The sequence below is a fragment of the Ascaphus truei genome, chromosome 2 (assembly GCF_040206685.1).
Source record: "Ascaphus truei isolate aAscTru1 chromosome 2, aAscTru1.hap1, whole genome shotgun sequence".
In the NCBI taxonomy this organism is placed as follows: domain Eukaryota; kingdom Metazoa; phylum Chordata; class Amphibia; order Anura; family Ascaphidae; genus Ascaphus; species Ascaphus truei.
In genome coordinates, this window is record NC_134484.1 from 84,943,385 (window position 1) to 84,959,815 (window position 16,431).

The following is a 16,431-nucleotide window of genomic DNA, read 5'->3' on the forward strand; positions in this document are numbered from 1 at the left end:
TTCTCAAATTTCTATCATTTTAAGTCTTGAGAGCTTTTAACGTTCAAAAGTAGGGGTTCCCAAAAAGAGCTTGCTGGGGTTTTGTGTGTTTTGTTAACGTCCAAAAATAACCTGACATTTTGTGACTCATTTATGACCCAATTAATGCTTGTTTTTAGGCACTTTACAGGGGAATGCGTAAGAGGACAGTAATAAGAGTACAGGCATACAAGTCACCTAGGGGCAGGCTACATTCCTATTAGCAGAGCTTGCAATGTTAGTGGCATGGTGTCATACCAGTGGAAATAGCGAGACACTGTAGGATCTTGGTTTTAACCCCTGAGGTGCCAGGCAACGAATGGGTTAATAGCTCTAGGCAAAAGCATGGCTCTGAACAGTATGTGGTGTCCTGACAGAGGAGGCATTGTTGACTCGCTGTAATAGGCTGGCAGCCTAATAAGGAAGTGGTCTGTGCTTTGCATGCAGATTCAGACTGTGACCGAACACACAGGAATCTATAAATTCCAAGCTGATGGAGGACATGGGCAGGGAGGCGCTTTGAAAGCAGTGAATTTCCCAGTGTCTCCGGACAACTGTGCACATCTACTGGATGAAAGTAAAACATCTCTGGGTAAATATGTCATTTTTGGTTTTGTTTATTCTGAATCATAAGCTGTACATGGATACTGCGGGTATGTGGGAGACTGCTACTGTAGGATAATTCATATTGTGGAATCAAGATAACGTGTTATTTTTGTATTATGGGGAACAGTATTGCTAGTTTTTCTAAAATGACTGGAATGAAGGAAGTTGGAGTTGGTAAAAGTACAAATGACCACACATTTTAACCGCAAATGAGTGTATGTATTTGGTGTACCATGTGATGATACCTTTCAGTGGTCTTCGTCAATGAAAGGATCGTGTACGGAGCTTGTCAGACCTCACAGGTCTCTTCAAGTGCATTGAAATGAGCAAATTCGGCGATGCAATCTAACTTCTGGAAAGTTACATTATCTCAAAGAGTAGAAAGTCAGAACATGCTTTGTAAATCGATTGAGAGTGAAAATAGAGGGTGTTTTGTTAATTGCAACAGTAAATGTTTTGCTAGAAAACACCCGTATTGGCTGCATCTTGCTCTGATCACGTACATTTGTTATGTTTAAGTATAACAGGACATACTTGAAAACGAGAAGTAACTCTCAATGTATTACTTCCTGGTAAAACATTTTATAAATAAAAAATAAAAATATTTGCATGCATGTTCACTGCAGTAAAAGGGATATAGTTTTCACTGTGGAGTGAGTCATTCATCTGTATAAAAGTGCATGCTTGATTCATATATACAATACTTATTATTAGTGAATAGAATGGAAAATGAGGTTGCTCCAGAGAGCTTTGTGCAGTCTGATAGTAGGAAAATAGTTTTTCTTTGTGCATTAGGATAGAAGTTTATTGGATCAGCATAAGAATTCTACATTGGAGTTGTGTTATGCACATGATCTGTTAACCTCTCTAGTGCTTTGCAAAGCATTCCGACTCCTTCTGCATTCAAGTGGTTTAGAGAGAGACCATATGGCATGTCATTATGCATAGAGAAGGGAGCGCTTGCAAAAATATGTGCAGTGCAAGTGTTTACAACCTGCCAAACAATCACTGTTGTTTTGCTACATATATAATATAATCATAGTAATTCTGTCACATTTGGTAAAATGGGAAGCCAGAAATGGCAAGGGTTGTAATACATTTTAAAGTGAGTAGCCGTGTATGCCACAGAGCTACCGAAGAAAGTCCGTCTTGGATGGGAATTATAGAATCTCATCTACTGGAGGTTGGTTCTACCAAAGTCGAAAAAGAGGGTCATCATATACTCAACCTTGGTAGTGCCGGAATGACTTGAAGCTCGTTACAATGCACTCATTATCAAGTAACTGGCCATGAGCGCAGCATTGAAGCTATTTTTATTTTTCCTGTTGCCACTGTAAGTATGTATCAAATGGTTTAAATACGTTTCGGAGCAGTTTTGTATTGTTTATTAAAATGGGCTAACAAAAGAGATTGTGTGATAAGGACAGTTAACAAATTGTATGTTGAAGTAAAATCTCAGGACGGGAATTGCATTTTGGGGAAGTGCATTAACCCTTTGAACGCCAGCGAGCCATGGCCCCTCCAGCACTCAGATTATGTGAGCGCTTCGTCACTGCTGAGGGAAGAGGAGGTCTCATCCCCCTGCCGTCCGCCATCAGTGCAGGGGACGCAATCTCCCCCTTAGGCTGCCAGAACCCATGAAGTCGTTCTGTAGCTATATCCTAGGGCACTCAAAGGGTTAAGAAGGTGCCATTTTTTCCCCTTCTAAGTACAGAGCAAACCTTTTTTTACCGGATCCATTTGCATCCGCGGTATATAGTATGCATAGAGCTTATTAATCTTGCTTCTTACATTATATCCTTGGAGATAACTCCGTAGCCCTACATGTAGGGCTACGGAGTTATCTCCAAGGATTGAATTTTTCCTAGCCCTGATCAACTGGTCAAGCGAGTGCAAATAGGAGTCTTTAAGGCCACCTCTGTGACCTACCACCCTCTTCAGCTTAATTACCCATCCCGTATGCACCCTATCCCTAGCTACCAGCCAAATTTTATCCCACATTTATGGTGAGCGGTAGCCTATCCCTACCTTGGTATATATTCTTACATTATACACAGATCTCCTAGGAGCAGGGGTTAAAACCACCTTGGACCTTGCAAATTTATTGGACGCTAAGATAAAGGAACATTGTAGCAGTTATAGGCGCAAATGTTACTACATCACATTATATTATTGCTGCGACGATCTTGTCCTCTTAGGCTGAGCTTATAGTGCCATCGACGGTGACACGACGGGTGACGTCACCTGTCGCCACAGGTGAAAGTTACATTTCGCTGTGCGGCGGCGTCGCAGGTTTCCTGGCGTTTGATTGGTTCAGGGGCTGACAGCCCTTAAAAAAAAAACAATATTGCCGGCTACCCGTTTTCGCGATGGCGACGCCGCTCTGTCACACAGTCGCCGTCGCGCTTACTATAAGCGCACGCAGCGGCGGCAATGCATTTGTTTTCAGGCGACGTCGCCACACTATAAGCGCGGCCTAACTCCTCCTAGAACCACATCCCCCAAAACGATCACCAGCGCAAATGGAGAGAAATTGGAGCAATTGATGCCAACTGTGGCAGAGTAAAAATGGCGCACTGTGTACCTGCTTTGGCGCAATGCTTTAGTGTGAGAAACGTGAGACCTTTCCCACCTCCTCTTGTCATGAACCACAGAATCTGAGCTGTTTAAATACTTGATTCTTGAACATTTGACGATTATGAACAGGCAAATATTAATATTATTTTTTTGCCGTTTTGGAAGGAATATTACGTGTAGAACAAACGTTGCAAGATTGATGAGCTAATAACAGCTGCTAAACGTGAAACATTGGTTTTGATTAAACATTAGACTGAGCTACTGCACAGTCAAAAGAAAGTGTCACACGCCTTGCAGCCTGTCACACCACAAGCTACTGTATCTTCCCACAGAACTGAGTCATGGGGTATTGTTTACTGAGAGTTTACAAAGAAGAGTATATGTTACATAGTGATGTCATATTAGAGAAAGTGGACAGGAATCAAATGCACCATTGAGATTAGTGACAGGAAATGTTAGATGGTGTGTGTCCCATATTTACATGAACTATATGAAGGTTTATACACACGGTTGTGCAGCACCACTCGGCTTGTCAATCATTTATACAAGTTGAACGTTGTTGGAAAATGCTTTTTCAAATTAATTTGAAGCTTGCTGCGCAACGCATATTAAAAAAAAAATTGCAATCTCTTTAAAGCGGCAATCCACGTTTTAGTCCCAACCCCACCACCCCCGGGATTGATGCAGGTGGTCTCCAAAGCTGAACCCCATCAATTTCAGCTCTGGGGACCCCAGGCATCCAGAGATACTTACCTCTGTAATAGGTGCAGCTCGGCGAGCAGCGATCACCTAACGGCAGCTGTTCAAAGCTCCTGTGGGTCAATAGGAAGCTGTGACGTCATCAGGTTCGGCTTCCCATTGGCCCACGTAACGTGGGAGCTTAAAAGAGGCAATCGGTGCAGATTTAAAAATATATATTTTTTGTTTTTAATATATGCAGCTTTTGATTACCTTCATTGAAAACGAATTACCTACGCTGCTGATCAATTCATTCTCCCGTGATCGATCAGCAAAATCCTGCTTCCCAGGGTTCACTAAATGGCTGCCTTTCAGTTTCAAATCAATCCTTCAGTCAGTGTACCTCAGCAGCTACAATGTATTCTTATATTACCAAGGTAACATTATCTACTATTACAGTTTACAGCTCAAACTGCTGGGAATATTGGTAACAAATTATCACAAACAGGAAAGTGTTGCAAAGATCTTGTACTGCTGGAGAGGTGGGCTAAAGCCTGCTATAGCAATCAGAAGATGATCAATATATTAAAATGCATTAAAAATGGCATTGAGTTGAATAAAAATAAGTAGTAAGTATTATCTAATACTACAGAACTGATTTATTTAAAAAAAAAAACATGTACTGTAGGATATTACTTGGCTAGGCTACCGAAATCTACTATGGAGGTAAGTATCTCCGGAAGAAGGGCTTCCCCGGAGTTTAAATTAATGGGGTTCAGCGCCGGAGTCCCCCTGCTTCAATCCCGAGTAAAAAAAAAAAAATATGTTGATTAAAAAAAAAAAAATTTTAATAGGTTTTTGGATTGCTACTTTAAGAACTAGCAAGTTTCGCTGATATCAAATGGAGAACATTACGACATGCTTGGATTGTTCCTTAACTTGCTTTTATAGTTTGTGTCGCAAATAACTCCTCCTCGTCTCATAGTGTTCTGAATAATTACTCCCATGTTACCGGCACACACACAGGGGTGAAAAAAAAAGCAACACAAAATGCCTTGGTAAGTTAACATTAAGAAATACATCTAACAAGTGCTTCTTTTCACCTATTGTAAAGCTTACAGCCTGGAGCTTTACACACAGACACAGACACACTGAAACAATCCACAAGTCACCATTCTATGTTTATGGTGTTAAATGTGTGGGGTTTGAGGTAAAATGCCATATAAGACCAGAGTAAGCTAATGTTCTGTATATATATCGTTATTTATATAGCCCAGACATATTCATAGTGCTTTCCAGCAGTAACACACGTGGTGGCATACAGTACATAAAAGTAACATTAGGAAAAGGAGTCCCTGCCCCGAAGAGCTTACAATCCAAGTAGTGATATGCTTACTCCAGGGGAATTCAATATGACTGATCCCTTTTTTTAAAAAAAAATTTAAGAAAATCAGGAGTACTTTTTAAAGGGGCCATCCCACAGCGTGTTATTTGTTTAAGGATTTTGTCACAATACTGTACAGTAGGGTGTGTTTTCACCTCTCGTTACTGCTTTTTTCTTTTTTTTACTGTATTTATTTCTGTCATTGAACTCCAAATCCAAATAAATATGGTTGCCGAACTCCTCTCTCTTATTGATATTAAAGCACATCAGAGAACCTGGTCAGAGAAGATTAAGATGAGACATTTTTTCCCGATAAGATACTTTGTAGTCTACATGGAAAACAGCTCTGTGCTGTTTGGTAGAGTGGGGAAGATGAGAATTAACAGCAGGGGTTACCATGTGCACACTATACAACAAGATTTGGGGCTTAAAAAAAAATGGAACTCACTTTAATCATACTTTTGTTTGATGAAGACATACGGGGGGAACTGCACCTTTAATCCCTAAATGTTCCTTTCTACAACCCTCACTTTGCAACACGTTACGTACCCACCACCTTTTCTTCCCCTTGTTATGACAGGAAGGGACCTGGATACATTTGAATGCTGGCACCTCTCTGATCTGTTTATGTCATTATCTGCCTAGTTTTAATCTATGAAATGTATCACTGCCATTAGTTGATTTGAATCCTGCGTGAGACGGAGGTAATTAATTCCTTGCTACCACCACACTTGGGGAAATCATTTATCTCCCTGTGCCTCATATCATGCAGCTGTAATTGGGTAATTACATTAGGCAGTAATATGGTAATACTAGTAATTATAGACCTAGCTCTAGAACTGGTGGTTCTCAAGCTTATTATTTTATTTTTTATTTTTTTTACTAATGAATGCTACAGTATGTGTGCTGAAAAACAGTTGGCCTCCCAAAATATTTCCAGCGGAAGTGCCAGTGTACAAAAGATCACAGGTAACTTGATGCTATAAGGTCTTTTTTGTCAAACATTTGAAGCTGGGCCAAAATACCTATTCCCGTACATTGAAGGGTATATAAAAAAATACATAAACTGGCACCTAAAACATCAATAATTCAAGTCCTGGCCATATATCGAGAACCAGTCCAGTTGAACTAGAAATCCTCTGATGATTCTTGATTGTAGTCTCACAACATGTGAGCAGAAAACCAGAAACAAATCCTAGTGTATAACTGTATAGGATACTAAAAAAACCCATAACATCTATAAAATTAAGGTAATGACAAATACATACATATACAACACTTACAAACCCAGGCAACTGCTGGTGGAACAAATGAGACTTACAAACCGACAAACATAAATCATACAGTCATACAGAAACTTAAAAAAAAATCTGCAGTAAGCTAATTTAAATTGACTGATTTAATAACAAAATGTGACATACCATGAATAGTAGACTATGATTCCTGCTCCAGATAGCGAACCACCACTTAAACGGAGCTCCCTGCTGTGTCTCCAGGACTGTTTTTTGCTATATGGTCAGGACTTTCACTGTATTATTGACAGTTTAGGCGCCGGCTTCTTTTTGTGTGTGTGTGTGTGTGTGTGTGTGTGTGTGTGTGTGTGTGTGTGTGTGTGTGTGTGTGTGTGTGTGTGTGTGTGTATAGATTCCTCTATCACTGTTCCTGGCAGCCTTCCTATTATTTTACTGGTAGAGTTTATAGCACACTACTTTTGATTAAGCAATAGCGCTGTAGCACATACACCTTTTTTTACACATTGAAGGGTATATGTCAAGGTCGTCTAGGTGTAAAAATGTTGTAGCATCAGACTTCGAGATTCATCAAAAGAAAATCCCTTTTTAAGCAGTGGGATATTTTTTTTTTTTTTTAACTTGGCACCACTGTAGCCTGTATCCTGTAAATAAAAGACATTGATAGATAACAGCCATTACTTTAAGACAGGGCTCTTCAACTAGTTCTCCAAAGAGGATTGATCAGAAAGATTTAAGTGTAGAAGGGCCACGGTCTTATTTTAATGTAACTTTAGATACATTTAAAGATTTGGAAATCATTATACTTTGGAAGCATTTATAACATCTGTACCAACTCTATTCCCATTACCTTAAGGGAGTTTGAGTGTGAAAACTGCACTTAAGCAACTACAGTAGTATGAAATTAGCGGGACCAGAGCGTCTGTGAACCACATCAGGGCCCCTCGTGAGCTGCATTTGGCCCGCAGGCTGCCAGCTGAAGTCCTGCTTAAGATATTCTTTACACAATGTGAAGAATAACGTGTGGTGTTAATTCTCTTGTTGTATTCCAATAAATAAGAACTGCTATTTTTTTTAATTCAATAGAGCCCTCTAGCACAGAAGGGAAAAAAGTCTAGGTTTTTTTATTGTTGAATATGGACATTTAAGGTACTGTATAGTTCCTGAATATATCTAAAAAGGCGTTTGTAGTACTGGCATTTAGATTTAGAGACGTGAAATCCCACTTAACATATAGATGTAATGCTAGAGCAGGGGTGCGCAAACTTTTCTGTTTGTGCGCTCCCCCCACCCCCCCATCAGCTCTTCCCCCTGCTCGCGGCCCCCTTCCCTTACCGGCTCGGAGCTTTGCGGCGTCATATGACGCCACGTTGTCATGGCAATGCGTCGCCGAAGAGGCAGCTCAGACCAGCTAAGGGAGATTTACAGAGGTCTCACACCTCCCCCAGCATTTAATTTAAATGCCTTGGGGAAGAGCGCGGGGCCCCTGTAACCACCGCGCCCCCCCCACCAGAAAATGTCGCTCCCCACCTGCCCCCACTTTTCGCACCACTGTGCTAGAGTTACAGAGAGAAATGCCAGTGGCCCTGCCATTAATGAATGCATACTCTGGGAAATGAGACCGTGCCCTGCCCTGGGAGGTAGTTGAGCGTGCATTAGATTTCCGTCTCCTCCAGTAAGCTACGAACATGTACTTTGTGCGAGTTCAAGATGATAAAACACAAGAGCATGGTCCACGTTTATTAAGCTTCACCAGCAGTTTTGATCATGGGTTTCTAAATCCTGCCGTATGTAACTTAACTTAACTGAACTAGAGTAAATTCCTTAGGATAAATGTGCTTACATTTTTGTTTGCCAGCGAAAGAATTTAAATGGCATGATGAGATGCCTCACATTTTTACGCTGGAGACAGATTTCAGAGCGGTTTGTGGAACCTGTCGCATAACCCAAAATGTTGTGCAGGGCCTGTTGTAATGACAGACGCCCGGGAAGCTTTTTTTTTTTAAAGTTGTCACCAAGTGTTTGTGAGGTGTGTATAAAACGGGTCTAATTGGTCAGAACAGTTTGAATATGCTGCATAGTGCCTGCTTATACTGACCACGGCTCAGAACAATTTAAAAGCAATAATGATTTCTTACACAACACATTTCTGCCACTAATATCCCTACAGGGGCATTGAATAAAATAATAATTACTTCCTGATCCCTGAATAGGGACTAGAGTATGTGATTAAAAAGAAACAGCTTATTCTTGTTGGCTCAAACCTAACATAATACAGTGCGTGTATTCATTAGAAGACAGCATGGAAGTGGAACCACAATATTAAAAGCCGCTCTATATTAATAATAATGGATGGCCTGTGTTGTCTGCTTCATGTTGCATGCATCCGGATTATTATTATTTTTTTAATGCATTCTGTTACTTGTTTACTTCAACCAGTGATAAGTGTTTGCATGTGTTCTTTTGGGAACTGATGTCATCAAACCTCCTCATTCCTGTATTTATCTAATAACTTCACCTGCCAAAGAACACAATGTGCATTCATTCTTACATTTTCATTATGTATAGTAATAAGTAAACGTATGATATTCTCGAGCAGACACCACCATTTCACCCCACAGCTTTAGTTTTGCTAAAGTACTCGAGTCTTTTATAAAACCCATGTCCTTTTTTTGAAAGCACTTAAAAGTAGCAGGCGGTCCCTGGAACAGCGTTAATTCGGGAACACACTGATCCGGAGATACTTACAGCTAAAGGTGCCCCTCTAGGGCTGCCAGGTGTTCAGTATTGAACCGGACAGTCCTGTATTTGGACACTGTACAGAATTTGTTTTTATAGGTAATAATGGACATGAATGTGTCCAGTTTTTCTTCTCTGGACATAGTTACCTGACCAGCTTGGGGGGCTGCGGTATTTCCAAGAGCAGGGCTGTTGCTAGGGGGCTGGGCAGCTTCCTCCATCTTGATTGGCTGCTGCTGGGTAATGCAGCCAATCAGGAGGTGTTCACAGCCTGGGGGTGGGACCAAGGAGAGCAGGAAACAGCATGGAGCGGTGAGAGCGGTGTTTGTATGTTGAGTGCGGACACTATTCACCATTGTGTCCAGTATTATTGGAGAAGCCACCTGGCAACCCTACCCTGATACCATCCCCTGCAGGGGAAACAAAATTAAGGTTTCAATCTCCTGCTGCACAGCTTCTTAATGTCCATGTGGCCCGGACATTTAAGAACCAGGAAGTAACTGGCACCAAGCACCTACTGTATGGAAATGAATGTGATTAAGCTTGGAGGACTCAAAGGAAAGAATGCCCCTTTAAGAAATGTCCTTGCACACCATTTCCCGCACAATTAATTACTTCTCCAATGAAAAGGTACTTTGATTAAATGTTTTTACACAAGTTAGACCTATTCTTGAGAATAAAACCTGTAGCCACCTCTTGGAGGACAACTAGTTTCTGTGAAGGGGTTAACTGTGTGAGCTTACTCCGGCTAGTCCCACCCCCTACCATCCCCATCATGTGATTGTGTGATAATGTAATGTAAGGGTATATATAGCTGCCCCTTATGTTCCAGAAGCAGATTGTTCAGAGTTGTGACTGGGGTCCTCACTGTAAGTACTGTATATAGGTTTGTGTGTGTAGGAATATGTATGAAGATGTGTCCTGTCATCTCTTATTGTTTTCAGTTTAGGAGCATGCCCCTTTCTAAGTTAGCACCTATTTAAGGAGCAGGAACCCCAAGTTTGTGAGAGAGATGCCAACTATAGTGGTCTAGGGTTGTCCCTACTGCAGTCTGACTACCACTGTCCTGGAAGGGTATGCTTATACTGCCACCCTCGCTCAATTCTGAACCTACCCATCGAGCAGGCTCTCCTTAGCAACCTAGCATCCCGGCAAACAGTTCCTTCCAAATGGGCCTACAAGTCATGTACCTCTCCTAAATAGGAAAGGGACCTATCTGGAATGAAGTCCAGAGTATTACAGTATTGTCTGTCATAAATTTTGTCAAGATGCACATTGTCTATAAAGCACCTTTGTTTTATAGAATTCATGGTGCCCATCTCTTTCCTATGCTTTCATCCACTCCCAGTCTGCACCTACCCAACACCTTATGAAGGCCCTGAGAGACTGAGCAATTACATTGTATATAACTTATCTGATGTGACCTTCTTTAGAGCCGGGTAGGGAGGTATAAACACCCTAGACCAGGGGTGTTCAACTCCAGTCCTGAAGTCTCCCCTCCCCCCCCCCCCTCCCACCCCCAAAAGGTAAGGTTTTCAGGATATCCTAGCTTCAGCACAGGTGGCTCAATCAGAGGCTCAGTCAAAGTAGAAATATCCTGAAAACCTGATCTGTTGGGATGGTCCTGAGGTCTGGAGTTGGGCACCCCTGCCCTAGACCCTACTGCCCCTTCTAACTATTGCCCTGTCTCCCTCTTGCCTTTTGCTTCTAAACTTCTGGAATATATTACCTCTTTACATGTACTTCATTTTCATAACTCCCATAATCTACTTGACCCTCTCCAATCATGCTTTCGCACAGCATATTCTACAGAAACTGCCCACTTGCCAAAGTAACAAATGACCTCTATAGTGCCAGAAGTCATGGAAACAACTCCACTTGGATTATTCTTGTCCTCTCCTCAGCTTTCGATACTGTTGACGACCCTCTTCTCTTACACATTCTTCATTCTCTGGGCATCCATGGCACTGCCCTCTTCTAGTTTTCCTCTACCTCTCTCACTGTTCTGTCGGTGTTTCTTATGCCAACTCCTCCTCAACCTCTATGGAGCTCTCTGTATGTGTACCTCAAAGCTCCATTTTAGGCCCCTTACTCTTCTCTCTACAGTATATACACTCTCGCTAGATTACCTCATAGACCCCTTTGGATTCACCGATCATATCTATGCCAATGATACACAAATGTATTTATCTACACCTGGCCTTGCACAACCAGTCCAGTCAAACATCTCAGAGTGCCTATCAACCATCTCTGCCTGGATAGCCCTTTGTCATCTCAAGCTTAACATGGTTATGACAGAGCTTCTCATATTCCCTCCTAAACCAGGTCCCATGTTTCCCTTTTCCATTACAGTCAATAGCACGGTCTACCCACCCAGTCTCGCAAGCACGCTGCCTGGGGGTCACATTCGACTCCACACTTTCTTTCTCCCCACATATAAACGCTGGTACTAAATTTGCTGTTTTTTCCTTCGTAACATTGCAAAGATACACCCCTTCCTATATCCCACTACCACGAAAACACTTCGGCAGGCCCTCTCTCCCGTATTGATTACTGATATTGATGCTGGAAAATATACGATAGATCAACTGAGGCATAACGTTGAGGAGCAATTCCAGAACTCTTATCTGTTGTTTATATGTGAAACTGTGACCAAAACTGTCACTTTAATGGTTAGGTGTTACATGGTAGCTTTGTAATGCTCAGGATAAGGCAGGTTGTGAGGCGCACAGGAAATGAAAAGAAATGAGAATTTGACGGGGGTGGTGAGAGTTTAGAAACGGAAGCTACCGTTTCAGAGAGAAGCACTGGATTGCCACGTGCAAAGGCAGTGGAAGCTGGTTTAAACAAAGTGACCTGAAACTGCAGAAAAGCAAATTGTAAATCATATTCATTTCTTTCATGTGTTCTCTCTCTATTTCTCCCCACAAAGTGTTTTCTGTTGGCTCAACTCGACAGAGAATTTGTCCGGTCAATTTAAAGCAAACCCTGTTTAGCCAGCTCTCCTTTAGCAGACAAGTCAATATTTATAAAAGTCAATTGTTTGATTTATATTGTTTTGAAGGTTCAGCGTATCCAAAACCTGTCGAAGCTTTCTGCAAAATATCACTGCACTTTGTATACCAATCCTCAAGAGACAAATAGAAGCCAACTTTATCACATCCACTTCCTGGATGTAACACACAAGAAAGTTATTCAAAATATATGCAACATATTTATTTTTAACCAGAGATGTGCAGGTGCTGATTACTTGCAAAATTTGCTCACTAAAACTAATCTAAAAAGCTCACTTTTACTTTACACCGGCAAACTTTCATAGCAGGGGTTTTTTTTTTCATCTTCAAATTTTATTGACTTTTTCCACAAGGCATTACATACAGTCATACTTGTTGTCACCTGAACTCTCTTACATAAATGCAATGACTATGCCTTATGACACATACTGTAGGCACATAAAAGATAAATCTTCGCATGCCTGGGTCTACATGCCACTGTATAATTTGGCATAATTGAGCCGCTTTGTAATATGAGAGCAAGCAAGGTACCGCCAGCCCACCAGTCTCCTTAGGTCTTTGCAAGATACTCGCTTTAATACGTGGTTTCTTATTCTTCCAGATACATTTTTAAATCAGAGATTGCATGGGCAAAATGTCCAAAGTTACTACGGGTATCGGAAGAGTCTGAAACAAGTATAGTAAACGAGGTAGAAGATTAATTTTAAACCTGTAAATTCTCCCAATCCATGAGATTCCGTATGACCTTCTAGGGAAATTCAATAGCGTGTCGGGATTCAAAATGAATCATGCCAAATCTGAAGCCCTTAGTTTAATATTCCAAAAGATAAAGAAAAATTAAAAGAGATTAATTTCAATTGGTAACCCAAAGCTATCAAATATTTAGGGGTAAATATCACAAAAAATGTTAAGTCGCTATATAAGGCAAATTATCCTAAACTCTTACAGTCCTTGAGGGAAGAGCTGAGAGAATGGTCGTCGAAGAAGTTGGGTAGAGAAGTGAGAGGCCGTTATAATGTCAGAATAACATCATCCACGTATAACGCTGTTTTGTGAAATTGTGACTGAATTTGGATTCCCGAAATGTCCTGATTGCTTCTGATTTGAGCGGCTAGTGGCTCCATGCATAGGGCGAACAGAGGCGAGAGCGGGCAGCCCTGTCTTGTGCCACTTTTAATTGTGAAAAGCTCAGAGGGAAAGCCCTGATGGAGGACCCTCGCTGCAGGGTTAGTGTATAATGCTTTGATTGCCCTTAAGATTCTACCCTTGAACCCGAACACCCCAAGTGTGACATCTAGGTATGGCCAGTCTATTCTGTCAAAGGCTTTTTTTTTGTCTAAGTTTAACACAATCCCTGGGATCTTGTTGGCATTGATAAAATCAATTATATCGATAATTCTTCTAGTATTGACAGCCGCTTGTCTATCTCTAATAAATCCAATTTGATCCGGGTGAATCAGCCTAGGCAGTATAGAGCTCAATCTGTTGGCCAATAATTTGAAATAGATTTTAATATTCGAATTTATTAATGATATTGGCCTGTGAAAATTTGGGAATTGTGACTATGCCGTTTTTATGAATTATTGAGATTGACGCCTGGAGCAGTTGGTCCGGGAACAGAGCCCCTGCTAGGACTGAATTAAACATCTTGAACATGTGAGGAGCCAGATTCCCAATATATTTTTTGTAGTATGAATTCGAGAACCCGTCTGTGCCTGGAGCTTTAGAGGATTTAAGATTTTTTACTACCTCTACTAATTCTTCAACTGTAAAATCTTTTTGTAGACCCTCGCTCCAACCCAATCAACCTCGGTAACGCCGGGTCCACCAGAAAACTCTCTAGTGCTTTACTCGTATTTACATTGTCTCACCTTCTCTCCATTATACAGATTTTCATAGTATGTTTTAAACTCTTCCACTATGAGTTTGGGGTTAGACGTCATGTCTCCTTGTGGGTCCTAATAGTATGGATATTGTAATTTGGGGTGTAGATGTTTGCCAGGGTTAAAAGACAATTTTGAATTGTACCTACTGTACTATAATTAGGAATCTGCCTTCCTTGTCTCTCTTTATCCACTCCAATTGAAGGGGTGTTTTATTATGAAATAAAACAGCCACCCCTCTCTTTTTTTTTTTTTTTTCTTTTGCAGATGCCAAGTGAATTTGCCTGAAGTTCTTGTCTAGGAATTTAAGGCAGTTTTGAACACTAAAATGCGTTTCCTGTAGGAATAGTATATCCGCTTTCCTCTTTTTATATTCAGAAAAAGCGATGCGTCATTAGTGAGGGCTGTTAAAGCCCTTGACATTATGGGAGATAAAATGTACCGCCATGTGTATTTAGTATCAGACTCTCTTACCCCATGACAATCACCCTCTGACACAGTCTGGAGCCCCATATCCATTTTCCCTGTGTTCTTCTTACTGCAACTCTCTTGCCCTCCTGGTCGGGACGGAGGATGGGAAACGGAACACACATAGGGGAAGACAGGGAAGAAAAGACATACAAGAAACAAACCAAACTGAAAGAGCCCCTTTTGGTCATGAGTGACCTAGGCTCCTTTGCCCTAGTGAAACAACTCTCCTCTGAGCCCACACCATCTTGGGCCCAAGGACTTGGGCTACAGACAAACCCAAGATCCCATAGGTCTTCACCAGAAAGCTGAATTAGGCCCAACTTGCTGGATTGCCAGTGCATGCCGACAGACAGGTTGATGGTGCTCCTGCCTAACTCCCGGTGCACTGTCTTATTTCTAGTACATTCTGTTATTTTCTATTATTTGCCATTCAAGCACAGAAACACCTATACATACGCAAACCTCCACACTAGTGAACTCTAATAAAGTCTAATAAACTCCTACTACCCAGTCTTCTAACATTCCTCCTTCTAGAGCCCCTATGCACCTTTTATCTGAAACCTCCTGACCCACGTGACCCCTGGCCCCAATAACTATCAGAATTGAATGTCTGCCCGAAAAGCCTTCTCGGCTACCTAACATTCTCTATCCTAGGGTCGATGCCATACTCTAGGCTGGATATCTACCCACCCAATCACTAACTTATGATAACAGTGTCACGGTAGCCCAGGACTTTAAACGCTATTTATATTTAAGGGATCAGTCAATAGGCAAAACACAGTAATGAAATAAAATGAAGTTTATTTGCATAAGACCTCGGAAACACACAGAAATACAAAATACAGAAATATACACACTTACTGGGGTCTGTGGTTCGAGGACTAGATTTTCCTAGTTGCAAGGCGCCTGCTTCAGCAAAGGCTTACCTTGATAGGACCCTTGTCCTGGACCGAAATCCAACATACAGGCTTGGCCTCTCCATGCTTATAGCAATAGCTCTTTCACTTCAGAAGCACCTTTGAGAGGCCCGCCAGCAGCTGCTTGTCTTCAAATCTCCAACAGGAAAAGAGTTATCTGCTTCACTGCTTTCCCTTATATACGGCTTGCTCCATATCTAATACAGGGGGGAGTCTGGCAGCCAATTAGAGCATGGATTGTGATTGTGCATGCAATAATAGGAGGGAAGAATTCAAAACTTGCCAATGGAAATCGTGCTTATGAATTTGAACTCCAGGAACTGTTTTCCTGGCTAGCCCCATACCCCCTGGGGTCCTGGCTTCCCTGAGTTTACGTGAAACAAAGGGCTTTCTATTCCAGATATCTGGTTCACCAAATGGTTCTTCCCCCTCTGGACATTCTCTTCTCTTTGAATTATGGATTCTATGCAAACTAGCTGGCATCTTAACCATATGCCCGGGCTGTCTGTATAGAGTCTTATAGTAAACGCAAAACACGATATAAAGTACACTTTATTACAGAATATACTTTGGGGGACCATATACATAAGGGAAATAACTTGGGGATATTTGGGTTCGAAATCCAGGAGTCTGGGGAACACAGGGAAGCCCCGTTGTAATTCACCCTGCGTACCGGCAAATCATACCTGCTCGCCGGGGAGAATTAAATGACTAAATATCCCCCCAAAACTGACACACAAGAAATGTCACAGTTCTAGGGCTAAGGGAACATGAAATAGGAAACAACAGTGTCATTTTATTTTTCAGCATGTATTATCCCTGGTCCCTGGCTTTATGGAGATACCATGGGCCCCACTGGTTCAAGGGTAACCAGCGGGCTTAACCTTTATTAGA

The 16,431-nt window shown here is 41.5% G+C and overlaps 1 protein-coding gene across 6 annotated transcripts in view; it reads left to right on the plus strand.

Annotated features, from left to right (window-relative positions):
• The window catches only part of PAG1 (phosphoprotein membrane anchor with glycosphingolipid microdomains 1), a 258,962-nt gene that overhangs the window by 201,958 nt on the left and 40,573 nt on the right, over positions 1-16,431 (plus strand). The window contains exon 1 of one of the 6 annotated variants that reach the window (XM_075583042.1): positions 428-610. The exons of 4 other annotated variants lie outside the window; for them this stretch is intronic. The gene's annotated coding sequence lies outside the window, so the exon portion shown is untranslated. Of the gene's footprint in view, positions 1-427; positions 611-16,431 lie in introns of those variants that run through there. One more of the 6 variants, XM_075583037.1, reaches the window with a different exon arrangement.